Source organism: Drosophila miranda, chromosome 4 (genome assembly GCF_003369915.1).
Source record: "Drosophila miranda strain MSH22 chromosome 4, D.miranda_PacBio2.1, whole genome shotgun sequence".
Lineage (NCBI taxonomy): Eukaryota > Metazoa > Arthropoda > Insecta > Diptera > Drosophilidae > Drosophila > Drosophila miranda.
In genome coordinates, this window is record NC_046677.1 from 31281678 (window position 1) to 31308376 (window position 26699).

A 26699-nucleotide genomic window follows, 5' to 3' on the forward strand; every position below is an offset into this window, starting at 1 on the left:
CTTTAACGCTTCGCTAATCAAATTCAACATTTTTCCGTTTTAATTTGACAATTCGAAAACAGACAGCCGAGAGAGGGTCGAGGGAGGAGCGTAGAGGGCTGAGGGCTACGGGCTGAGGGCAAACCTTGGGCAACAGCTGTGGGCTGTCAATTGGAAAATGATCAAGTAATGCGTAGATGGAAATTGGCAGGCCGAGAAGGAAAAGAACTATCCAAGCCTGGGGCTGACAAGTCCCGAGCTGCGAGTATTTGGCCAAGACAGTTCCAGCTTAGAGGTGACCTCCGAGTGCAGCTGGGCAAAATGCATTACAATTAGCAACCAATTAGCCGAGTAGAGGGTCCGAGTGGTGGCACAATTGTCACTAGTTTGTGTCGTGCCAAATTGATTGAATTTACTTGCCAGGAACGTGACCAACGCTCCACTCCTTTCCAACGGGAGGAGGACACGTGTTTGGCATATCTGAGATAGCTTCCACCCCCCCACCGCCACTGAATTGGAACTATGCGACGGCTGGTGATGGCGCTGTGGGGATAAAGGACGAAATGGGTGCGCTAATTGGGCAACAAAGTGTCGCCAGGGCATTCTTCAAATGCGTTTACTTGGCATTCAATGGGTTAAAACCATCTCCTTGGCATTTCGGATATTTGTTTCAGAGCCACAAAAAACGGCTTCGTATCTAAGAACAACAATTGGGTCGCTGTAGCGATGGGAACTTTCCTTTCGATCAAATCAAATAGAAGATATAAGTACCCATAGTACCCATTGGTTTAAAGCATCGTTTCTGTCGGCTCTGAAATATATCTCTTGCTCCTATTCAAGTCTTGCAACTTTTTTATTTAGTTCTGCTTTCATGTATTTTGTTTTAATTTTTATGTGATAATTTCTGTATTTTGTTTCAGTTTTGTGCCGTGTGGGTGGGTGTGCTGGGACGTGGACGAGTATGAGTGTAGTTAGCATTTTGTGAGCTTTCGCTCCGTCATAATTTATGCATTACGGTCTTGGCCTGGCTTTCATGAGTGTGCCGCCCCGCCCAACGCACACTCTCCTTTTCTCCTTTCTCCAACTCGATGTATGGATTAAGCCCGAAGTGTCCGTATTACTGTCCGCCTGGCGGACTCTCTAAGCGCCGACTTTTTGATGGCAAGCCAAGGCTTTGCTCACTTATCAGCAGTCGGGCAGACGTTGCGCGTTGGTGTCAATATAATTTAAGCAAATGTATGCACCTCTCTCACGGATGGAACGAATGGACAGGGGCACACATACGTACATATATGTACATACGATATATGAAATTTTTAATCAGCCAAAACTTTGCTCTCAGACACAACACACAACACACACAAACACCAGAACGGAAAACCGACAAAGATTGAGATTTGCATATTTATAATTTCAAAGTTGTAATTAGTATAATTTTACAGTTCTAATTGGATGATGATTGGCCCAACTTTATTTAGGCCGTATGTGGGTGGCATGGCCCATAAATATGCATGAGGGTGCCGGGAAGGAGGGTGTCTGGGCCTGGAGAGAGGCCTGGCTGTAATAGGACTAGGCACAACCTTCATTTGGCTTTGGCTATCATTTCGAATATCATGTTGGAGACAGTTAATACCGCACAAGGGGTGTCTCAATATTCAGACTATATATATCTAAGACTAGAAGAATGAATTCCGTCACTGAAATCTGTTCCTTTAAAGCAACCACCAAACAAGTTCTCTGGCTCTGGCACTGGCTCTCCCTTCGATTCAATCTTCAATCTGCCAGCCAAAACGGCGAAAAAATATCAAAATGGCAAGTGAAAACCCTCGCAAATAAATACGAGTGGAATAACCGAAAAACGGAGAGCACACATGTCCGGATCCATGGCCATGTCGACGGTGGATATGGATGCGAATGCGAATGTGAATGTGAATGCGAATACTAGTACTCGTCCAAGTCACCGAATCGATGCACATTGAGCTGAGTTTTGAAGTCATTTTCAATGTTTTTGATTTCAGTGATTTGTTTATTTATGCATAAAGCATGCGATTTTGAGCTGGATTTTGTGCGAACATCAGCAGAAACCTACTGAGCCAGAAGGGAGTGCGAGTGCGAGTGCGAGCCAGAGTACGGAAATACTCGTGATAGGAGGAGGAAAACTTAGATATTCCAAGCGAATGCACTCTCACTCACACACTCACACACACATACACTTACCCAGAACAGTCCATAACAGACCAGACCAGAGCAGACCAGAACTGCAAACAAATCAAACTCAAAATCGTGTGCGAATGCGAATGCGATCGAGTCGTAAACACGGCTGCCATGGATTCCACGGAAACGCAACTTGCACACACAAAAACGATTTCATTTTGCCTCCAAATAACCATTGATATGTCCGCTTTCTGTTCCCAGCTTCCTGTTCAGCATTGGCACTGACACTGGCACTCGTACTCGTACTCGTACTCGTGCTGCGGCTCCCCAGCTTTCGCTCTGCATTGTTTGCATTGACACGGACCGGCTATCAAACTGGCAAAAGTTGACTTGCCCCCAGGCTTTGTTCGTTTCCTGTCAACTTGCGGCCATAAAAAATGAGGTGGCAAATAAATATTGCGTAGCAGATACACGCACACACACACACACACACATACTCCTATCCCCGTATTTATTTCCAATCTATATCTATATATACACGTATGTGTGTTATCCATTTGTCCGGCGGGTATTCGTGGTTTGTGCTAAGGATAATCGATGCCATGACCTAGACTTTGTGCCAGTGGAATAGCAACAATGGTTTCGCTAATGTTTTATTGATTGTCGAACCGGAAGGGACTTTCATTAATTGGAAAATAGTATCAGATTTAACCAGTATGCCCACCCATTGAAGGATGCTTTCAGGTTCGACAACAGCCTGCAAAAACACAACCAATCGATGCCTTATAATATTTGTCAGGCATTCAGATAGCAGTTACTCCTACTAGGGGTCTTGAGATCTATATAGCCTACAGGGTACACAGAATCGTCAATGGATGCCAAGGAGTCTTAACCATTTCCGACATACGACTTGTAGAACTTGATTCTTTCAACATATTTGCTTTTCAAGTGATGCAAGAAACATCGTTCTCTGTCCCTCTCTCTTTCCCCTCCACTATATATACAATATATGTCGCTCTACGTCGTACGTCGTTGGGATTCTCGTAAGAATTGCTAATAACCAATTTCGATTCAATTCAAGTGTCAGGACAAGACGACAAAGATGACGGCAGCCAACCAAGTAGAGAAACCCCTGGAATAGATAGTGGGAGCCAGACAGAGAGAGAGACAGAGAGAGAGAGAGAGAGAGAGAGGGAGAAAGAGAGTGGGAGGATACCACGACCACGGCCACAATCCACACGGGAAGCACAGCCAATTGAGTATTAATGGTCACACTGCTGCTTCTGCCACTGCCACTGCCACTGTTGGCTGCCCCTGCTGTCTGTAACTGCCTCTTGCCCCATGCCTCATGCCTCTTGCCTCTTCCTCTGCTGCTGATGCCAGCAAGTTTCCCGTTCAGAATTATGGCAGGCAGCGGCAGACCGATATCGGGGGCGACAGGGACACCAGAGGTCGCCCATTTGAAAGTAAAATCAAACATATTAGAAAAATTGTTCGACGAGAACAGTGTCGGGGTCAGGTTGGAGTCGGTCTTGGTCTGCTTATGCCCTACACCAGGCAAGAGAGTCCTACGATTTTCCAGGGATTTCTCTTCATACTCACTCCAAGGATAAATCCTTGGCTCCATCGAAATGAATCAGAATCGCAGGACTATCTACATATATGTAGGGTATCAAAAGCTGGGACTAACGCCCAACACCAACACCAATACTGTTCTTGTTTGCTTTCGGCTTTGACTTTGGCTTTGGCGCCGGTTCACCGTCATTCGTTAGCAGATCCCCGGGATGATGATATATGAGATTAGCTCAAGTGGCATTCGATGGCAGCACGCCAGCACGCGACACTTCGCCCCCTCTCTGGGGCTCTGCCTTTTGTCGGATTTTATATTAATGATAAATTAAATTGTTCATTGACTTGAATAATTTTGTGCGTTGTCGATTTTTGGGGGAATTTTGTGGATAGTTTCCACACACACACACACACACCATCCCCCTCTTTCTATCTCTCTCCCCATCGTTTCGCATGATAAATTGATGAATTTTCTGTGGCGTTTGAAGAGGGGAAAAGGCACAACAACTGTCGTCAGTGCGTGTCACAATTATATAACTATATGCGCGGATTACTGAACAATTGATGGTTAAGGCATGCCGGATAGACAATCAGACATTGAGCTGCAGATTGTAGGGCGTGGCGATCGGGGGGGAGTGCCATAGGAACCACTTCAACCTCAAGTTACTTATGGCGGAACTTTGTATCTGGTACTCCCCGCAGCACTCTTATCCCCAAACCAAATCAAACTTAAAACAGAGACACTGCAAAGTGAGTTAATAGTTCAAAAACTATCCATGCCTCGCCCCGGAAGCTATTTCCTTAAGATTTTTCCATGGCCGCTTTGCAATAATTAAACAATTTTCATAGTTTTGGTGGCAATAATTCTGTGTGTTGTCAGAACTATTTTCCAAAAAGAAAACGAAACGAAACGAACCAAACCGAAAACAATTTACAGATTTTGCACAAAAATTTTAATTAAACAAATTTTGGGATGTATTTGGCTGTGTGTGTGTGTGTGTGTGTGAGAGAGAGGAAGTTGACTGTAAAAGCAGAAAACTTTTGGTTTTGCACGGTCTGCGACTTCCTCTCTCTCTCTCTCTCTCTCTCTCTCTCTCGCTCGCTCCTTGGGTCGTAGGAAGTCGGCAAGAGCAACTCCAGCATGGTCCTGGTCCTGGTCCTCTTCCTGGTCCTGGGCCTGACTCTCGCTGCCTGAGTACGCAATTCAATTCAATTTTTGCACCATAAGTTGTGCTCAAAATACCAGGAAACTTGCTCAATAATATGGCCAAAAGAAATATATATATAAACACAAAGCAACAACAACAACAACGACAACAGAAGATAGACAGGAAAATTCTGTGTGTAGGAAATGTTGGTGGAAAGTTTTTTCCACAGAAATGGCACAGAAATGCTTGACCCTGGACTGCTGGGACCGGGTTGATGCGGGGGACATCGTCCGCATAAATCTCAGCAGATGCCTGGATATTTTACCCGGCATTTGAATGTCACCAAGCACCGAGTGACCCTCCTTTGCTCTCCAACCTAAACTCCATCCCGTCTAGACTTATAAAGTCGTCTTATCCCGGAGAAATACAGGGGCACAATGGAGCGAGAGAGAGAGAGAGAGAGAGAGGGGGGGGGGGGGGGGGGGGGGGGGGGGGAGAGAGAGACCCTAAAACCAATGTCTGACTACCACTTAAGCGGGCCAAAACATATAAATCTTGCAATGGTTGGTATTTCCACAGCACCAACAACAAGTTAAGGCAACAATGTGCAATTTTATTGCCAAACCTCAGACGTTGCGTACACGAGAGCGTAACGTAAGCTGCCGTTACTGCATCAGCAACGGAATGCCACAAAATGCTTCCACCATACGTTGCCACAGTTTGAGTCATGAGTTTGGGAAGCACCAGCAGCAGCAGCAGCAGGACCAAGGGTGGGGCAAGGCAGTAAAGCCCTGACTGCTGCCGGGCTCTTCAAACGGAGTTTGACAGCAACGGAAATGTTTTGGGCGACTTTCGTGTAAGAATTTTCGGCTGAGGCAACAAATTTTGGCTTTAAGTCAAAGTTAAATCGAAATTTGGTTGAGTAAATAAATAATGTATGTTTGCTGGGATACATTGGGATCACTTTTGGTGATTAATTGTCGGGGCTATGTTTTTAGCCCTGATTTACAGTTCTGTGGCAGCAATTTATTCCAGATATTGTATATACTGTGTAAAAAGCAGAAAACGAAGGCCTTCAGTAAGGAAAGAAGTGAAGTTTCTGAAGAGGAAAGCTTTGAAGAATGGGTGCAGCACCTTTGGGAAGAGACCGATACTATAGTGAACTAATCCCTTCCATACCTCCGAAAGAGCTGCTTTATTTAGTCAACTGTGTCCCCGACCCATCCACTAGTTAAGCCATTCAACTGCCCCACAATTATAGGCTCCATCGAGGGTCCTATTACAATTTGTGGCTGTAAATACATGCGAATACAAATACTAGTGTGTGTTTCACACAATTCAAACGCACCTTTCACTTGTGTGACCGCATCACAATGTGCAGAAGCAAAAGCAATAGCAAAATACAAAACATTTTGTTTGTGGCATTTGGAGCATGTCCCCGGCGTCATAATTAGAAATGAAAAGTGAAAAATATATTTCCACTTTTCAGCAAAAACAACGACAACAACGAGAGCCTGGGAGGAGGAGGAGGAGAACAACGACAGCCAACGACCACTTGGCCATTATTTATGTTAATTGTAACGAAGCTGAGGCGACGTTCATCATGCTGTCTCTCAGTCTGTCTCGTTCCCTCCGCCACTCCGCCTCTCCGCCTCGCTGCCTCTCTGCCTCTCTTTCGCTCTCGGTCATTCAGTTTGTTGCAACTATTGTGTTGTTGCTGCTGTTGTGGTGGGGCCACACGTGACAGCAGCAGCTCAAAACCCCAATGCGAGACAATGGGGCTATCGTGGCGGGAGCTAGTCTGGCGCCATCTCAACCCCGGCTTCCCCGTTGCACAGTGGTCCGGGATGTCCATGTAAATCACATCTAAAGATGCACTTTCAAGGATTCAATAATTGTAAAGAGGTTTCCAGAACCATTGTCCCACTGTGCTCGCCTGTGTGGTGTGTGAGTGTGTGGGAGAGTGTGTCCTGCCCCTGCCTCGCAAGTGTGTGTGTCCGTGTGTGCCAGTGCATGGCGTTATTAGGCTAATGGCTGCCCCGTGGGCATTCAAAGCTTTTGTGTCTAGCAAAACGCTTTCGTCCCGCTGCCGGCCGCCTCCTGGTCCGCCGCACTGCAGGCGGGGCAACAGCAGCTGCCACACAGCTGCCGCTTGCTGGCCATAGTCGCTGCCGTTGCAAATATGCAGCGGCAGGCTTCCAGGCTTCCAGGCTAACTGACAAAGCCACGCACAAAACGCATTGAGACGCCATAATTGCAGCCAGTTGTCGCACTGGGATGCTGCTGTGCCCCCCTCCGCCCCCTGCTGTGCCCCCTCCGCCCCCTGCTGCCATCCCATCAGTCTCCTGCCGCCGCCTAGGCGCCTGTTCCCTGTCCAAAACTCAGCCCCTCGGAATGGGCGCAAGTGCGTTAAGTGCAATGACAGCAATTGCGTTGACAGCGGGGCAAAATGGAACAAACACACACACACACACACACACACAGACGATGTAGAGAGAGGGAGGGAGAGACACTCTCGGATAGAGATACAGAGTTGCCCCATCATTTGAAGTGCAGTTTATATTTAGTCTGCCACACAATGACTGACTGGATCTGGATCTGGATGATGCCTGCCATCCCCAAGCCCCACTCGGTGGCACAGCTCCAAAGTGTATTAAGTATGAGGTAAGGATGGGTCTTGGGTCTTGACGAGTCCACGCTTAGGCCTGCCCACAGCCCCACCTTCTTGGTGATATTTCCTGCCGGGCTCCTTCTATCCCCACCATGGTGCAAGTAAATTGCAGCCTGGGCCGAGCTCCGTTCGAGTCGAGCAGAGTGGAGCTGAGTTGGCTTGACATGCTGCCAATTGGCCGCGTGCGTGTTGCATTTACAATTGCGAATCGGGTCAATTTGCAGCCGAGCATGAGTCCCCGTTATGGTGTGAAGGACCTCCAGCTGAAGGAAGTGTGGGAATGCACAGCCAGAGCAGGGTATGAGTGTCTTTGTTACGAATGCCATGGAATGCTGGGAGGGAGTGTGGAAACGATACTGTGCTGAGACATGCTGGAAAACGGGGAAAGGGCGTGAAAAGTATATGAAAAGAAGGAAAATGAATGTGTGGAATATAGACACAGCACAAGTAAAGGTACAGGACGAAAGAAGCAGATAGATTCTTGGGTGCGCGCTCCTTTAGTGCAATTTGCAATCCCCAAATTCCCGTACATTTCGGGGGATGAAGCAGCCCAGTCTGGGCTGATGAGTTTAATGGGATATTCGCTTACCCTTCGTTTCATTCTTCTAAACCCTCCCCTTGGCTAATTTCTCCACAGATCTGTCTCTCCAGTCTGGCCTCATTTATATTGGGCCCCCATCAAAAGAGTGCCCTTTCAGCGCAGAGCGAATTTTTCATTAGCCAACATAAGAATTATGAAATATAGCCCCGAACTGCTTAAGCAGTTGCCCCAAAATGTGGCGAGAGGCGAGAGGAGACCGGGAAGAGTGCCAGCCGCCCGAGAGTTCCGTGATTTATGCCGCCTCGACTTAACACCGCAAAATCTGAGCCTTTGTGTCAATTTGTTTTGCGTGCCACCAGAACCCGGCTCTCACGCACTCCCCAAACAAAGGAAAGGATGGATTGGGGCTGGGTAGGAAAAGGCCAAGTGAATAATTAAGCGGTTTATAAACATTTGTCTCAGACAACGTTAAGTGGGAGCAGACGAAGTAGAAGAAGTAGAAGGAGCCCGGCCAAGATGGGTCTAAAACTGAAAGCCTAAACATTATTTATGCGAGCTGGCCAGAGGCCAAGGGGTATGAGGAATGAGGAATCGAGGCCGAAACTTTGGGTACCCTCACGGATTCATGGGAATGAAGCGGAACTCTATGGCAGAACATAGTAAGTAGCCAGTCAAGATACCCATTCGGAAGGGTACACAGAGGGAGGGGGAGAGAGAGGGGGATGGGCTAATTTGTAAATGGGGGCCTTTAAAGTTGGTCCAACGAACTGCAACTATTTATATTTAATCGCATGCTCCAATTGCAAAAACAATTTAAAATCAACTTGCTCGTTAAGTGAAGCGGCACACTGGTCGGCACGGCACAGCACCCCCCGTGCCCCTCTGTGTTCCGAGCCCTTTCCTGAGCATCCCCCTACGCCCCTGCACCGCACCCCTCTCTCTCTCTGTCTCTCTCTCCGGTAACCGAACGAGGCTGCAGTTGTAACTACCGCTGCGCTGCCTGATGCCTGCTGCTGCTGCTGGCTCTGCCACCGCGCCGTCGTTACTGCTGCATTTTCGACAAGTGCTTTTAACATTAAATATTCATTTACAGCATTAAGGGCACTCGAAGTCACGCGTTAACGGTACAGGGTACAGAGCACACACACACTGTAGCGGCAGCGTCGGCGGCGGGGAAAAAATAAACGGGTAGAGGCTGAGAGCCAGGGCGGTGGGCAGCCAGCCAACTGAGAACGTGGCGCATCAAGCAAAACGGACACGGGCGTGCATTAAGTGAATATATTTCTGGGCCTCTGAAGCCAGCCAAAAACTTGGTCACCTGCAGGGCGGCAGCAGCAAAGGTAGGACCAGGCAGAGAAGCACCAAAGCAGAGGACAGGAGCCAACAGCAGAGACAAGAGCACTAGCAGAGGGCTAACAGAACGATAACATACATGACTATTGAAGAGGAGCAACAGCAACAGCAACAGGAGGAGGAGGCAGAGCCAGAGCAGCAGACATCATCGGCACACAAATCGTGCCAAAGTAGTTGAGGCATTCCCATGGAACTCTCTGACAGAAGTTGCATATTCGTTAACAGTCCAATGCCCACCCTCAGAGAACACACAGAGCGCGAGAGAGTGGCTGCCGGCATAAGCGACTCGAAGAGCGGCAATGCCGCTCTCCTCCGATAAGCTTCGGGCAGAGCGCCGTTTCAATGCCGTTCGTCCCGCTGAAAAACACCAAAAGCTCTGCACGTACGAGCGAAAGCGCGCCTGAGAGAGAGAAACGAAAACCGCACGAATTCAAATTGGGTCTGTGCTCTCCTTTCGCTGCTTTTCGTTTCGGGTCGTTTCGTTGCGGGAGCCTTCGTGGGGCTGTGGGAGCCGCCAACGATTTCAGTCTCGACTGCGGACTCGTTGCTGGAGCTCTCGCTTAACGGGATTTGTGGGCAGGGCAAACACTTTGAATAAGCCATGCAATTATGGCTCTCTGTTTGAGCCAAGCAAATAGCCAAATAGCTAGCAATGCAATTACGTATATAGATGTTTGCTCCACGAAATAACATCTCTAAATCTCTGATATTAAAATATATATATCTTTTAAGTCGATTGACATTAGCGCTAACTATGACCTTGAATGGGATATTATGAATGTTTAGTAACCCAAGAGTTTACACACATTTAAATATATTAATTTTTGGAGATTCAGGAAAAGGAAACTATATATCGGTGAAGCTACGAAGCGCTTAACTTGTGCTTTATTTGTTAAGTCTTTGAAATATGAAGTTGTAGACTTGTAGACCACAAGAAAGCCACAAGTCCCTAAGCCAAAAAAACAACACTGCAATCCTTAAATTGTCTCAGAAATTCCACACTCCAGCAGGAATATGTTTATTTCCAAGAAACATAAGGTAGGTAGAACTTCGGATAGAATTCCCCAAGCCAAATCCTCGACAACAGTGACAACCGGGTCACCGGCCTCATCAAGAACTCTAGTTCTAATCTAAGCGCCCACACACACATCATAAAAGTATTTATGCGCAATTTAACACGAAATGAAATATAATTTTTTGTTGCTATTTTTGCGTTTTGGGGGTTTGCCGGGGTTGTGGGGTTGTCTCTTTCTGGGATACTTATGCCACATGCATGACAATTATACGAAACAAAATTTGTTCGCTCCGAGGCGGCCACGTGGAGCATTCCTCAGCTTTTGTGTAATGATTAATGAATGCGCGAGCGGAGCGGAGCGGATGAATGAGTGGGGGCTGGATGGGTGGATAAAGGAGTGTGTGTGGGTTGCACGAGTGGGTTGGGGTCTGTGCGCGCGTGTGGGTGCTGCTGACTCCGGAGTTGACATCATAATTCGGGCATTTTCTGGCCAAAATGCGTTGACAGTTTTGAGGCATTAGGTGGTGAGGAGGTCTGACTGGAGGGCAGCGGCTCTGCGCAGAAGGTCAGAGAGGCATTCAAAGCGGGGATAATATTAATTAGGAAAATGTAATAACACAACGCTTAAAGGCAAACCAAGACCAAAGAATCAACGAACACGATGATGGAGAAGATGCAGATGAGAAATTAGCAGAAGAGGAAAACCAAGGAGGACCCAATATAAGCCTCAGAGTAAAAGAGTCAGATGCAGCAAACGAAGAAGCCAGCAGCTGCCCAATAGCAAAATCTGCTTTTAAAATGTCAGGCATTTGAAAATTTATATGCAAGACGCATGCTGCCGCATGCCACATGGCGCCAAACATTTGCCTAGACAACAGTACGGACGGAACACAGCCAAAAGGCCAGAGAGAGGCGCGCATTTATGCCAAACACATTGGCAAACATAAAATTTTAAACATGCATAGGCCAAAAATACAACACAGAGCACAATACAATACACACTCGCATTCTCAAGAAAAAAGAGCACATCAACCGGCAACCAACAACAAGGCAGAGGGAAGCCTAAGAAGTGGTAAGAGCACTAGCCGAATGCAGGATTCTCTGACACCCTATAGACGAAAAACTTCCTATAGTTCATAGTTCCACTCAAAAAAGATGCACATGATGAGACAGGTCTGGACAAAGATCTCACTTCTCTTACTCCTTACTTAATTCCTGTGCCACTCCATTGAATTTATGTTGTATGCACCATCTACCATCTGCCTATAGGCAACTGATCTGCCCCGTCGAGTGGCATCTGAAGGGTATGCGCTGAGCAGTCGATGCTTGTTGTTTGCTTAGCCCCATGGCGGCCTCTAAGCGGCTTAAGGAGCAGCAGGAGCAGCGACTGAGCACAAACATTCTACTAAATTTATATTCCTCCTCCTCCCCACCACACACACACACACACACACACACATATGAATGTGGCACATACATTTGCATATTTGCGTGTTTTCTATGCCGCTATTTCTCTATCTCTTTCTTTCGTTTTTCTCGTTGCGCCTGATTATGGCGCTTAAGGAAAACACTTAAAACGGAAAGAAACAAGGATGAAGGCTATCAGTCGATATACCGACTACAGGATACCCGCCAAAGGATCCAAGGTATTTGAATGCTGCCAAAGAAAACAGAAACCTCATTCTGGCTGTAATTTTTTTAGGATTATTCCACAATAGCTATAGAACTGTGCGGATTGCAGAGATCTCTAGGAGTCAGTAATGTTTTTCAGGGACCATGAATATACCCTTGAACTTCCTAAATACCGGGTATCAAATGAGAAAGGAAAGAGGGACCGCCTGGGGCAGGCCGACAAGTGCCAAGCGCAATTGGGGTTAATATCCCTGGCACGACACAAAATTCTCACTCTCACACACACACACTGACACACACACACAGACACACCACTGGAGTTTATTTTGAATTATTTATGGTTAAGTTTATGGCAACATTTTTGACTCTGCTTTGGGCGTCGCTCAACAAATTTCCCATGAAAAATACACAAAAATTAATAAAGCCAAAGCCAAACCCAACTCCGACCCCAAGCAAAAGAAAGAGAAGTGAAAATGCCAGAGAAATAGAAAAGTTTGTTGCATAATAAGCAGTTACCTTTTGTTGCCGTTGCGTGTCGGCAAATTAAAAGCCAACAATGTCTGCAAAATTTCGCCAACAAAAAATGAAGCAGAGTACAAAAAAAGAGACGAAACAAAAAGAACAGAGCACAATCCACGACGTGTTGTTATTTGTGCCTCAGCTTGCCGAAAGATTTTTGTCGCCATGCCCGAGGGCTATAAATTCGCTCAGGCTTGTGGCAGCCAAAGGTAAAGGGTAGCAGGGGTATGCACATACCTGTACGAGTATACAAGAAACAGCTAAAAGTAAGGACTTCCTCTTTGCTTGTCTTTCAAGGTAGAAGTCAGTAGAACTCCCAGACATTTCGATCGGTTCTCTCTCACGTAGAGTGCCAACCATTCGCATCCTTCCGCTGGAGTTGCCACCTTCATGGCCATGCAGATAGCCCCTTTTTTCTGTGTTTTTTCTTTTGTAGTGCTCTGTTGTATAGTACTCTACTGTATGTGTTTGTGCATTGACATTTACAAAGTGAGAATTTAATTAAACTTAATGAAAGTGCATGAGTGTCTTGTGGGGCTGAGTGGAGAGGGGGGTCACGGGCACGAGTTGCTTTAGTGGGCAATTGGCAGGCCATTCGGGCCGTTGCCTGTTTACGGTCTTGGCCATTAAAGGCCAAAAAGTGCTGCAAATATATCTGGGGGGAGGGGGCTGTCCGCATCCCCACTGGGCTCATTGATGATGAGCTTCAGTTTCAGCTGCACCCGCTCAGCCTCAGTCGAACCACATTGCGTATGCTTAATGCACACAAAATCGAAATCGAAAACAGCCGAAACGGAAACGGAAACAACAACAGAAAAGAACGAACGAAAGTCGGGTCTTCCGAGTCGCAGTAGTGTGTACCCTTATGCAGATCCAGATAGGTACATATGTACTTGCTGTAATGGCCCCATCTTGCCAGCAAGCTGCTCCCACTTTTCCTGTATCCTGTATGTGCGTCCTCCTTTATCCCTGCCTATCGAACATCTGATCCCAATCAGCATACCCTCTGCCAGAGTACTACAAACATCGGAGGAAGCGAAGAAACTGGCCCAAATTTCCGCTGCATTGCGTTGGTTACTCTCTCTTCCGCGATGAGTGCGTACCGGGGCCCCACTGCGTATGATTAATTTAAGTGAGAGCCGACTGGTGGCGGGATGCCGATGGAGAGGCTTGGGGCCAGCCCTGGCTGCTGTGGCATTTTCTGGTCGATAAATTTAATTTACACAAATTAGTCGCGCATTGTCGTAAAAACGCAATCGAAATGAGGTAGAAAAGCAGGGCAGCAGGGGAAGGGGAAGGGGAGGGTGAAAGGTACAAAGCCCAGGAGTGGAAACGTAAAAACAAAAAGCTAATTAATTAAAACACCTTGGACACACACCTCCCCCTCTTTGGCTAAGTTTGTCCTCGTCCCCTGGTCCCGTGGAAAATCCAAGAAAATGGATGACTTTCGCGGGGGGGTTTCCGCGGAAAGTAGCTCTTAAGTCGATTGTTCGGTTGTTCGATTGTTTGCCGAACGGAAAAGAGTTAAAACCAAGACTAAGGGTCTTCTAAGAAGCAAAACTCTTTGCGAGATTTTCAATGAGCTCAAGAATAGCAAATTGGCTAATCTCGGAACTGAAGGAAAGGGAATGGAAACGTACTTTAAGTCCCACGGCTTTAATGGTCAAAGGTTGGCCCTTGAGCTCTTCAGGGTTTCATCAATCTCACAATTTCATTGCTGATTGAGAGAAGGAGAGTGCTAAAGGAAAAAGTGAATGAGGCCCTTTCCGCCGCTGATTGAAATCGATGGAGGGAGGACTGGAATAAAATATGCGACCTCACGATCAATTCAGAGAGCAAATTTGTGAGCATTTCCTGGGCCTTGGCCACGCACGTCTGACCAGCCTTCGGTTAGCTTCACCTCAAGGTCCTCTTCCCGGCTCATCCTTGTGCCCCATGCCACCGTGCCACCGTCTCTTTGGTGGAGCTGTCAGGCATGAGGCATTTTCATTACATTTCTGCTTTGTGGTCCAAGTTTTTGCTCTCAGGATTCATTGGGCCATCTCTCTCAGGGTCGCTGAGTGGTAATTTATGGCTACGCATTTGGTTTACTAATAATATTCTCCGCTCCTTGCCTCATTCCCTGCTTTACAGGGCACCAATTTCTATTCTGGTGCCGCCTTTTGTTTACCTAAGCAATAACAATAAATTAATCGCCATCGACAGCCATTAGTGGCGCCCTCCTCCCACTCCTTCGGCCCTCTCTCTCTCGCTCTCTTTATGCTTTTGTATTTTTAATTATGTGTCCAAATTTTTGGTATTTGTACTGCTCCTTCTGTTCTGTGGCCTGCTTTTGTAGTCCTCTTTGGATACCTCTTTCTTGTGGGGCATTCCATGAGGATGAAGATACTGCCAGAAGATTCATTCTAGTTCCTATAAGTCCCTCAAGAAACCCCCAAATCTCGAACTTTTTCTGATTTTCATTTTCTCATAACTGAATAAATATTCCAGCCATAAAAGTGAGCATTCTTTCAAGCATTAAGAGGGACTGAGTGAGAGTGAGACCCTTGAGTATAGGGTATTCCATAGTTTGTATATCGACTGCTCCGTTCCCACTGCCTTCCGCTGAATATTCCCTTCGTATACGTATAGGAAATATGGCGTGTCGAGCTGTTAATTGCCTCTATCAATGCCGCTTCCTCTGCGTATTTTACATGTGTTTAGACACCGGTATCTCATATCCCCCACACTCCGGGCCGCCGAGAGGTCCTCCCACACCTCTCCTACCGCTCTTCCACATAATTGTCGGTAATGTGTTCTGGTTATAATATTTTTTCGTGGTGTTTTCGGTCGGGCTGGGTATATGGTATGTTTTGTTTTTGCTTTGGAAATGTTGAATTTCTGTGCTGGTAATATTTAAATGAAGGGGACAGTGCTTGTGCAGAGTTCGCTGGGGCTAAATGTTTGATAAGTATCCACGTGGCCAGGCATTTGACTGTATTGAAATTCGTTTCGGTTATTGGGGGAATACATTTTTAATGGGTGGTAATCTGCATGTAAAACTAGTTATTGCAGATACAAAAAGTGTTTTTCCCGGACTCTGTATTGCTCTTTAATACCTTGTGTGGCATTCCTTGGCCCTGCTCTTTCTTTCAGCCAAACAACGCATGTATCCGGCAATTAAAAGCCTGTCATCTTTCCTTTCAATTGTTGGGGGACAGACAGGTCTCTGACACATGTTAGAAAGGCTTAACAATGATTACGTTGACTGAAGGCAAGAATTTTCCTGATTTTCCAAGCAAAAATGTAATAAACTGTCACAAAATTCATTCGTTCAACTGCACAACGACGTCAAGTGAGTCAATGAATAAATGAATGAATTCAGTGAAGTGGATTCAATGGCGCAACTGGAAAAGTTTCACTCGAACCGAATTGTTCATTGTGCTCATCAATGACTAGCCAAGGGGAGTGGAGTCGCTTTACACAGGGGGGGACACGGTTGGGTAATGCATTGAAAGTGGAAACCACAGCACAGCACAGCACAGAATGCAACGAATGTCAACGTTTTCGGGATGGTAAATTGAAAATCTTGTTATTGTTGAGTGCGTATGAGTGAGTGGATTGGGTGGATGGTGGATGGGGGGAGGGAGTGGGGGGTGCTGTAACAAGGCAGCTAATTAGTTTTTGGAAAATGCCGCAGGATATTTCGAATGGTAAAACGCAAAACATGTGTTAAATTACATGCAAAATGGGCGACACTGGAGTGGAAATGGAGTGGAAATGGAGTGGATGGTGTGTGCGTGTGTGCGTGTATGATGTGTAATGCATTTATGCTAAATAATTGAAAATATTACATTACCAAAAGTAAATGTGTCACATTTCCTGTTGACTTTAATTGTTGTCAGAGGCTGCCAGGCAGACAGCACACAGGACACAGGCCACAGGACACACACAGGAACGGAGGGACAGCGGCAGAGCAGGAAGTTCGGGACGACAGTGCGTATGCGTAACTTATCTTACCGTTGACATAAATGACATTTTAAGGGCAATAAGTTATTTCGCATTATGTTGTTTTAACCCCCAAACCAGTGCCGCCTTCCCCCTCCTCTGCACAGGCCCGCCAAAGGCAGTGGAGGTCCTGGGGGGATCCGTCCACAAGGATCCCCAGACTGCGGGGCGGCTGCCGCTCGAGTTGTTAACAACTATGGGACAAACTTTATGAATGAAGGACAGAAGGGGTGTTGGCCTGCACCGAGGGCTGGCAGGCAGAAGGAAGAGCAGGGCCTACAGACGGAGGAGCGGAGAGTAGAGAGTGGAGGTTCCTGGAGTGTGCGTAAGTGTTTGCACCACATGCGGAAGTCACATGTTTGCATTATGTGTGTCCTTTGGCATGTCCTTGCCTCGTCCTCGTCCTCGTCCCCGTCCACGGCCCCTGACGCCTGTTTACACTGCACTACTTGCTGCAGCTTCCCCTCGCGCCTCGTGCTGCACCCTCTGTGTCTTTGTGACTGTCCCTTCCTTGCCGAAACGAAACATAAATTGCATATACTCGTACATCGTCCATGTGTTTGCGTCGTCTAGCTCGGCCAGCACACTCGTAAATTTTAGCTGCTGTGAAAATATTTGTTTAATGAGAAACTTTCGGGCTTCAACCGGCCCAACATCCGCTTCCCAGCAGGCAGCAGCAGCAGCAGCAGCAGTCAGCACTATAATTTATTAATTATTTAAATTAAAGCCCGGCACAATGATCACTTGTGTGCTTGGCCGTGTGTAAATAGACAGATAAAACATTCACAGCATTCCAGAATGCTGCCAAATGCTGGACTCAACCAAATTAGAATGACATCAATTCTATAGAGAGTTGGGCACTGAGGACAAACTAAATCCATCCATAAGCCAGTTTTGTTTCCTATTATAATCCACTGTCTCCTTCATTTGTTGGGCAACGAATATGTTTATTATTTCTACAAAAATCATTCTGAATCATCTGGTAGATTCCATTGCGTACACACACTCCTTGAAACTCCACTCTATTAAGTAGAAATATGCAGGCACTCTGCAAAATGAAGAGGTAGGAACTAATCGACCAAAGATCCGGCTCACTCCGAGGAAATGTGGAACAGACCTCGCCAATGATTGCAGCCATTGTAGTTCCAGTTGGTTAATATCAAAGAAGTTGGATTCATTAGTTTAGTCCGGCTGGACAGCACTAATCTGGAAATAATCGGCGCGGCCATAGAGCGAAAGGCGTTTGACATACAATAATGAAAGTATTTGATGGAAAGCCCTAAAATCAGAACCACAGCAAGCACATTCGAAGGTCTAAACAACAGAATGGCCTGGAGTCTTGGAGCAAGCCACTTCTCAAACCTGCAGGAGCTGAATCAGAAACAACGCAGATCCCACTGCTTTCCTTAGCCGCAGATCCATTCGTCTGATTAACACGTTGTTCGACTCCATGGAGGGGCTGATAAAGTTGAGACTAGACATATCTGATATTCCAGAGACACCAGGGAAGAACCGAAACACCATGACGATAGCTAAGCCATTTCCGAGCATCGCAGGAAGGAAGATGACCCAGAGCCGCAAGGCATACAAGGCTTTTGACAAATGGTTTAGATGAGACGCTACCAAATGGTTCAGAAGAAGCGCTAGCTCTAATATTCCAAACCTAATAGCTTTTTTAATCGAAGACTAGACCCTCAATTAACTTCAAAAGATTCTAGTAAATGCCAATAAATATAATTATAAAATGTTGTCAAAGTGGAGACTAAGATAATTGAGATTCAATGTCAATTTAATTTTAAAAATTAAACAAGAAAAAAGATCGGAGACAAATGAGGCAACGTGGGGTGGGAGTGCCTACATTTACGAGTATATCTGGGGATCAACCGGAGTTCTACATAAGTTTTCGGGGCACTGTTTTAATTTGGAAAATTTCTATTACACCACCAACGAGAGAGAATATTTTTGTTTTTTGGTTAGCCACATTTAGCAGGATTCCAGGACTCAACCTCACTCTCTCTCACACACACGCACACACACAAATCCACTCTCTCTCCGGCTCTCCTTGGGAAGGGAGCGCGCACACACATACAAATTACCAAAGATTTATCGCTTGTGCACTTGGAATTGATGACCAGGGCCTAATTGTCATCCGATATGAGTCCACCGCATGACTCGCATTGTCGCTCCAAGGGCCACAGGGCCACAGAGCCACGGAGAGAGCGAGAGAGGAGCAAAGAACATGGCTGCAAGAGAAGCCACTCGGGGGAATCGAGGGGACTGCTTCCCTCGACTACTTCTCCTGGCGACCAGCACATTTATACACTTCAACCGAGCACGTGCATAGTTTTGCATGCTGCGCATAACTCGCACACAGCCAGCCAGAAAGACACACACACACACACACACACAAACACACGACAAGCTATAATTTTTTACAAAGAGCGAGAGGGAGATGCAGAGAGAGAGAGAGAGAGAGAGAGACAGACAGAGAGCTGGGGAATAAGGAATGGGAACGGCTACGAACAGGAATGGTAGAGCGATTTATGTTTGACTTTCGTGTGCGGCCAGCGGTTTGTTTGTGTGTGTGTGAGTGGGTGGGTGGGTGAGTGGGTGGAGGGCAGATTTAAAGCTTTACCTCAGCCTTCCCCTAACCCCTCTTCAGCCGAAGCCCGCGAGAATCGAATGTCTCGGCTGGATCGGTAGTACATACCCCTGGATACCCAGGAAATTCGGGGTAGATCAGGTCTCCAAGATGGAATGATACCTATGTACATACTTACGTACCTACAAGTGATCTTTAATCCGCTAAAAGCCGTGCGATTCTAGCTACAAATCCATTAATATCGCACAGAGATTAGCGTTTCCCGTACTGTTTTCCTGCCTGCTGGAAAGCGTCTTCTCTCAGGTATCCCCCAGGTCGATTCAGGGCAATCTTGGCAGTTATCTCCTCCATTGGTTTCGCACTCGTTTTCCCCAAGTAAGTTAAGACTTTAGCTAGTGTGCGACTATTTGTTGTTTCTCCTCTTGCTGCCACTGCCACTGCCACTGATGCTGCCACTGATGCTGGTGCTGTTGTTGCATTGACTGATAAATCGCCAGCAATTTATTATTGATAACACATTGGTACATTGATTGTGTATTAACTGAAACTGTTTGCCAAAGTAAAGTGACATTGATATATGGCATGTACATGAAATATCGCTTGTTACGACTGTTTCCCAGGCTCTGTCTTTCGTTCATGTGTGTGTGTGGGGTGTGTGTGTGTGTGTGTGTGGGTTGGTTGTGCGTCGAGTGTTTGGTTTGCCCCATGGTGCAGAATGCCCATTGTGGCAATCAACACCAGACGCTGACGCAAGATTTGTGGCCCACCAGTCAGTCAGTCAGTCGAGTCGAGTCGAGTCGAGTCGATTCTGTTCCAGCTGGATTGTGGATTCTGGATTCTGTTGAAAAGGCTCAATGCCCAAACACTTGACATGGCATCAAAAATGATGATGGCATTTCATTTTAATTTTGCACATAGCCAAATGCCATTATTTATATCCACTATACATAATCGTACACAATTACTACCTATGTATATCCTGGATATACATATTTATTGGACACTCACCCTTTCGAAAAGGGTGCCGTGTTGCTAAACCACTCCATCGCTATTTTAAGGACTCTCGAACTATTCAAATCGTTGTTAAAGCTTGTTGGACTTTTCTAAATTTGCTGCAAAGACAGAGACACCAGGATCTCAGAACAGGATTCGATCTAAACGTACGGAATGCAAGAACAAAATGATCTCCAATTAAGGAGCGGTGACATTGGAGTCGCAGCTAGGACTTCGACTCACCATTTATACCCGATACTCCATCGCTCTTCCTCGCTCCCCTCCGCCAGATGTCGCACACTGCACGAGGAAGAGTGTGTGAAAGAGAGAGAGAGGGAGAGAATGAGTAAGCGCTTTGAACGGATACCGCAGCCACTGCAAATCGATTTCATCATTCTTGTTTTATCAATGATCCAATTTTAAACAGATTCGGCAATTGAAGCTAATTGGCTAATAAAATTGCAATATTAATAAGAATTAGCTGAGCAAAATGTAAAAAATATAAAGAATGTTTATTGATTTTTGATATTGGGTAGCAAGAGTCTTCAAAGAGTATCATAAAACTATACAAAATCCTAGAGTAAAGGGTACATTTCGACTGCGACTCATACATCACGACTCATGAAAGAAAGCGACCCAGCTGAGAGTGCTTTTGAGCGCTCTCTTGGGGCCTTTCAATAGAAATTTAGGAGAGCCTTCGCTGAAACAAAACATGCACCATTGAAGTGCAGTGGCGTTACTCATCTTACCATCTATATTGTCTAGGCATAAACCCACAAAAAGCACAAAAAAAAAGGAAATCGAATGGTCTCCGAGATCCCACAGGATGGATATACCCTGGTATACCCTTGGCGGGTATGACAACAGACTCGCTGTGCAGAACAGAACTAACATGCAAATACGGACAGCTGTGGCAAATGAACAACACACTTCCCAGCAAGAACGATGGCGGAAGAGAAGGGAAGTGCAGTACAGTACAGTACAACTTGTGCGGGGACAAGAGACAAGTGACAGGCGACGGCAAAACACGAAAGTGTAATCAACGCTTAAACACTAGCAGCCCGAGCAGCGGGACTCCAACAATTCGCTGTCTCTCTCTCTCTCTCTCTCTCTCTCTCTCTATCCCCTCGTGCTGTGGCTCTGCCCGAACTATCAGCATCTCTATCTCCGTCCTGGCTCCTACTATCTCCATCTATATCAGGGCTGCTTGACAGACGACAATGGCTGACATTCCGTCGCTAGATGGCGCTGCGCTGCTGCAGGCCTGGGACAAACATTGCGACACATTACTGTCAAAACTCATGAAAATATTTCATCCCGGCACACAGTCCCCATCCATCCAGATCCACATCCCCACGACGGCGACGAGGAGCGTCGCACATAAAACATACAGCGAAAGAAACAGCAGAACAACAGCGATGAGAAAAACTCCCTAACAAGCGTCATATGCCAGCTGAAGCGTCAACAACAATGCAGCGGTACAATGCATACACACACAAACACACACACACACAGCTCATTAGAGCTGTGACATGGTCGGGGGAGGAAGAGGATTTAGTACGCCGGCTTAGCAGCAGCAGCCGGAAATGCAGCAACAGCATCAACAGTGGCTCCAGAAGTACACTGGAAAAACAACGAAAAGCCTCGCAGATAATCGGATTAAGCAAACAGAGGGTTTGCACCAGAAATATTCTGGGCATTCTTCATTAGAGTGCAAGAAACCTATCGATACCTTGCCTATGGGATATTCCTACTTGATTCCAATGATATTGTGTTTTTTTCGGTGTAGTTGCAGCTCGGGAACGATATGTGTGCTCTCATCTTGTTGCCGCATTCAACATTCATTTGTTTTCAGCTTGTTCAGTGCTTTTTTTGGTCCCTTTTTCTATGCCCATTTCGAGATGCTCTATCGGATGGAGTCATAACCGATTGTCTCGGCAGCTATTCCACAAAAGAAATGGTGTCCAGTTCCCTTTATAATCTGTGGGTAGATTGGATACGAAATCCAATCTAGATTAACAAAATAGAGGGTATTCCCTAGAGCAGGGTAGGGCATTTGATCTTCCAAGTGATGAGACAGTCGCTCGCTTCTTCCTCTCTTTGCTGTTGCTGGCATTTTATGACAGTTACAAAAAGTCGCCTGATGATGTAATGTTTATGTGTCGCTGACACTGCCACATGCCCCACATCCTCGCCCTCGCCCCCGCCCCACTCTCCCGTGCAGCCACACAGAGAGACAACGATGCCCGCCGTCATAATTGCACCTGGAAGGCTAACCGTCGCAGACAGGAGGATGGGGCATTCGGTGGAGCAGGAACAGAAACAGGAACAGGACCAGCTGCAGCGAGCTGGCAAAAAAGACGCACAAGAAACAATGACACGACAGAAATATGCCAAGTAGCTGCCTCGTTGACTGTGACAGGAGCAGGAGCAGCAGCAGGAGCAGCAGCAGGAGCTGTGGTGCGGGAGGAATTGGAACTGGTGGCAGGATAATGGGGCGAAAGAGGGGAGACATATGATGCATATCGCAAATGTCGTTTGCTGTCAGTTTCCGGTTGTTGCAGCAGCCATTTTGTTTATGCATGAACACGAAACGAATGCAACTGCAACTGCAGCGAAAAGAAATCAAAAGGAGGCAACACCGAACAGTGGCACGGTGAGTGGAGAGGGGGGAGGAGAGGACAGATGACCTGTCCCCTTGTGTGAAGGGGCCGCGGGCAGGGCAAAGTTCAAGTGTAAACTAATTTCGGGCCTTGCACCTGGCCGCCCTCGACATTGGGATATAATTTGCTGGCTTATTCGGGCCAATTCGGCGACACCTGACTCTCAAAGCAATGCGAGTGTACCCTGATGCCAAAGCCAGATAATTATTGTACAATCAGGCAAGCAATACGCAATCTGAACGATTCTGGATACCCGCCAGGGCTTTGATCGGGTTTTCTGTCGTATTGCTCCATGTAGCTCCCTTCATAATCTAGTAAGCCTTTATATGTTTAGGCCCCCGCCAATCCAAATGCCTGCTAATTATATTCCTCAATTCAGATGCCAAAGAAACAGGCCACAAATGAGAACATGAGCAATGTTGGAAACACTGCCTTATATGCCTTAAAAGTCAGAAGAGGACGCCCTCAAGCAACATCCTCTCTGGAGTGGAACAAAGCAAAATCCAGTCACTTCAAGTGAATTCATACACTGTTCAATCAGACCAACTTGATTATCAATCGCCGGAAATTTCGATTATCCTCCACGATTGTCCATTGTCCCCGTCCCCCCGTCGCCCCGTGCCCACTAGGATCCTCCTGCGATGATGCATTAACTGGTAGGGCTCTCCAAAATGCTGTCGATGGCAGGACAACAAACGATTTGTGTTTGCGCTCTTGGTTGCCATATAGACACACACGAAACAAGGACACACTTGATCGGGTTGACACAAGGCACGATGACTGGCCACAATGTTTTTATGATGATTAGGAGGAGGTCCTTGTGAGCCACTCGACTTGATTCATCAGCATGACGAGTCTCATTCTGTGGGGCGGCATAACGACAATTAGATACCCGGTAAAATTGTAAAATTATAAATAAATAGGAGAATTATCATCGTATCCAAGAAAAGCCTTTACTGAAGATGATATCCACATCCTTGTCATTGGGTAATACAAGCAAGATCTGTGAGGATATGGCCAGATACACCTGTATCTGAAGGGCTTCCAATTTATGCGCTGAATTCCTGAGCGACTGCTGAAACTTTCAAGACTAAAAGTGATGATGAAGGGGAGCACGGGCTAAAAGCAAAGGCAATTAAATGTTATAAACGTAAACGTACCCACAATGTGCTAAAGTACGGATTGAAATCTCGTCTTTGGCTGAATTTGAGACAACCACAGCTGGGACTGCAGCGGGGTTCAAGCAACCCCGACAGTGTCTAGACAATTTATTTTATTTCGACTAGCATTACGAGTATCCCGCTCAGACGACAGACAACAGACAACAAAGTCGTCATTAGCCGGTGCAGATCGTATGACGTGATATTTATTTCCATTTATGGCCGAGAGGAACGTTAAATTAGTAAAAGTCGACGACTCAGCTGCTTCTCGTACGTATTTTGTGTGCCCCAGTGGAAAGTGAAAATGGAATTCCCCGAGCTCATGTGATGGGGTCGAACCCCTCGATGGGGTTGTTTCTGAAAGAGAATCCAAACCAATTATTTCTGTTTTTTTAAGCTTTACGCAAACATCGAACAGCAGGCAGGGCACAGAGCTCGGTGAAAATTACACAGCAGCAGCCTCGTCTTTTGTGATATATAAAGGGAATAAAAACGAAAAACAAAAACAAACAAAATAAAAACGAAAGTGAGAGCAATATGAGTGGAAATACATTTTTCGTAATTAAAATGCAGCAAAGAGAAAGGAAAAGAAGCCGCAAACTATGTTTGGCTGTGCCTCGACCCTGGACACGAGTGTGGAAAAATGAGGGAAATAAACGCATAAATGGAATAATTGTCACTGAAAGTTCTGATGTGCCCGCAAAAGCGAATATTAAGTTTTTCAAAGCGAAGATAAAATTTGAATATTAAATATGAAATATGAGAATGGGAATTAAGTGTTATAGAATTGGTGCCATTATACAGAATGGTTATATTACTCACATAATCACAGAGTGCGGACATACCCTGTATGGAACAGCTGACCAGCGCAGTTCCAAGCAAACCTAAATTTAGGCACACTCCGTTTCAAGAATCCTTGGAAATTGGCGCCATGATTAATTCTCCAACTATTTTTGGGAATCGCGAAAATAGATGCCTTAGACATGAATTAAATCTGGATAAGAAAATCTTTGTATTTGCTCTGCCTTGACTTAACGGGCTTGTGTGCTTGCCTGGCTCTGCTAAGGGCTTTTGTGTTTCTCTCTGTTACAGCAATAACAATTCCTGTGTGCTTAAGACTTGGCCGGTAAAGCATCTACATACATATATTAATAACAAATAACTTGTGGATGTGGTTTTCGCCCAACAAACAACAACAGCATACATATATGTAAAGGTCTATTCAAATGAAAACAACACAAGAAGAAGTGGGCAGGCAGGGCTATGGATCAGCAGTGTTTAGCATTAACAGCAGAGCAGCAGCAGAGTAACAGCATTAAGAGTAACGCAGTAACAGCAGATCTGTAGCAGATCAATCGCAGTAACATCAGATCAACAGCAGTAAGAGCAGATTAACAGCAGTAACAGCAGATCAGCAGCAGAGTAACAGCAGACAAAGAGCGAATCAGCAGCAACAGCAACAGCATGGACAGAAGATAAGCAGTAACGACAGAGGGAGAGCACAGCAGAGAAGCAGAGGAATAGCAAAAAGGGAGTCGTAAAACGAGAATCGCAGCAGCCAGACGTAATCAGCCGCGATCAAGCAGTGAAGTTAATTGTTCTTCCACTTACCAGCCTACCGCGATTCAAAAATATTATCTTGCGTGTACAAATGCATGCTGCCTTCTTTTAGACGATGCCTTGATATGAGTGTTTGTAGTATATAGCTTTATGTTCTTCGTGGATATTGCATGTTTCCTATATATGTACTTACGTATTTGGCGTAGTGTATATATGTATGTATCTCGGCCGCATGAAACGGGAGTGGGAGCTGAACTAAATCTAGCTTGCATGCTACGAAACGATGAGAGCGATGTGCATCGTAAGAGCGCAACAGAGCGCTGTTAACAGCTTAACAGTCAAGTGCCAGCGCTGCTCTGAACAATAAGTGTTTAAGCATTCTTCTATCAATCCCTCTTATGGCACAAAATTGCCAATATTTATTTTGTTTTTTTGTGTACATATATTTTGATTAAAAAGTGAGGGTGATATTTTTGTGTTACGAGTATAGAATGTTTGTATGATCGACCCCCCTTTGGGTCAAATTAATCAAATTGTTTTTCAGGTTATGTAGAACTGATAACGCAAAAGCCGCTGTAACTGGCATAAATTAAAGAAGAAATTGGCCCCAGCTGCTCCCCGCATCGCATGGGACTCTCGATCGCCCAGCTGCACTTTAAATTGGAACGATATTGGACTTTGACGTACGTTCCTGCTGCGGCAGGGCTGTGCCTTTGGCTGTCAGCTTGTGATAGCAGGGATGAGAGGGCGAGAATCCCTGCTCTAACTCGACCTCTGGCTCCGGCTCTGCGTCCTGGTCTGCGAGCTGTGTCTCCAAGAAGAGTTTTTCGGCTATCATTTGCTCCAAGCTCTTGTTGCCCACGGACTCCTTGCTTTCGGCGGATGGACACTCCTCGGCATCACAGCTCGAGCTCTTGAAGCTGCGGACATGTTCGCTCTCGACGGTCTCCGACGAGGTGGAGAACTCCTCCGCAATGAGGCGACGCGCCAGCTGCACCGTTCGAAACTCCGTGTCGTACAGGGAGCGGCGGCGCTCGAACTCCAGCCGCTGCACCCGCTCCAGGAGTGTCTCCGAAACCAGGTACTCGTCGTCAGACGAATCATCCTCCATGTCGATGTCGAAGTTGAACTGATTGCTGTCCGACACCCTCTT

At 46.2% G+C, this 26699-nt stretch overlaps 1 protein-coding gene across 3 annotated transcripts in view; it reads right to left on the reverse strand.

Annotated features, from left to right (window-relative positions):
* Nucleotides 1-26699, reverse strand: part of LOC108163818 — a 64434-nt gene that overhangs the window by 4671 nt on the left and 33064 nt on the right. The window lies entirely within an intron of this gene.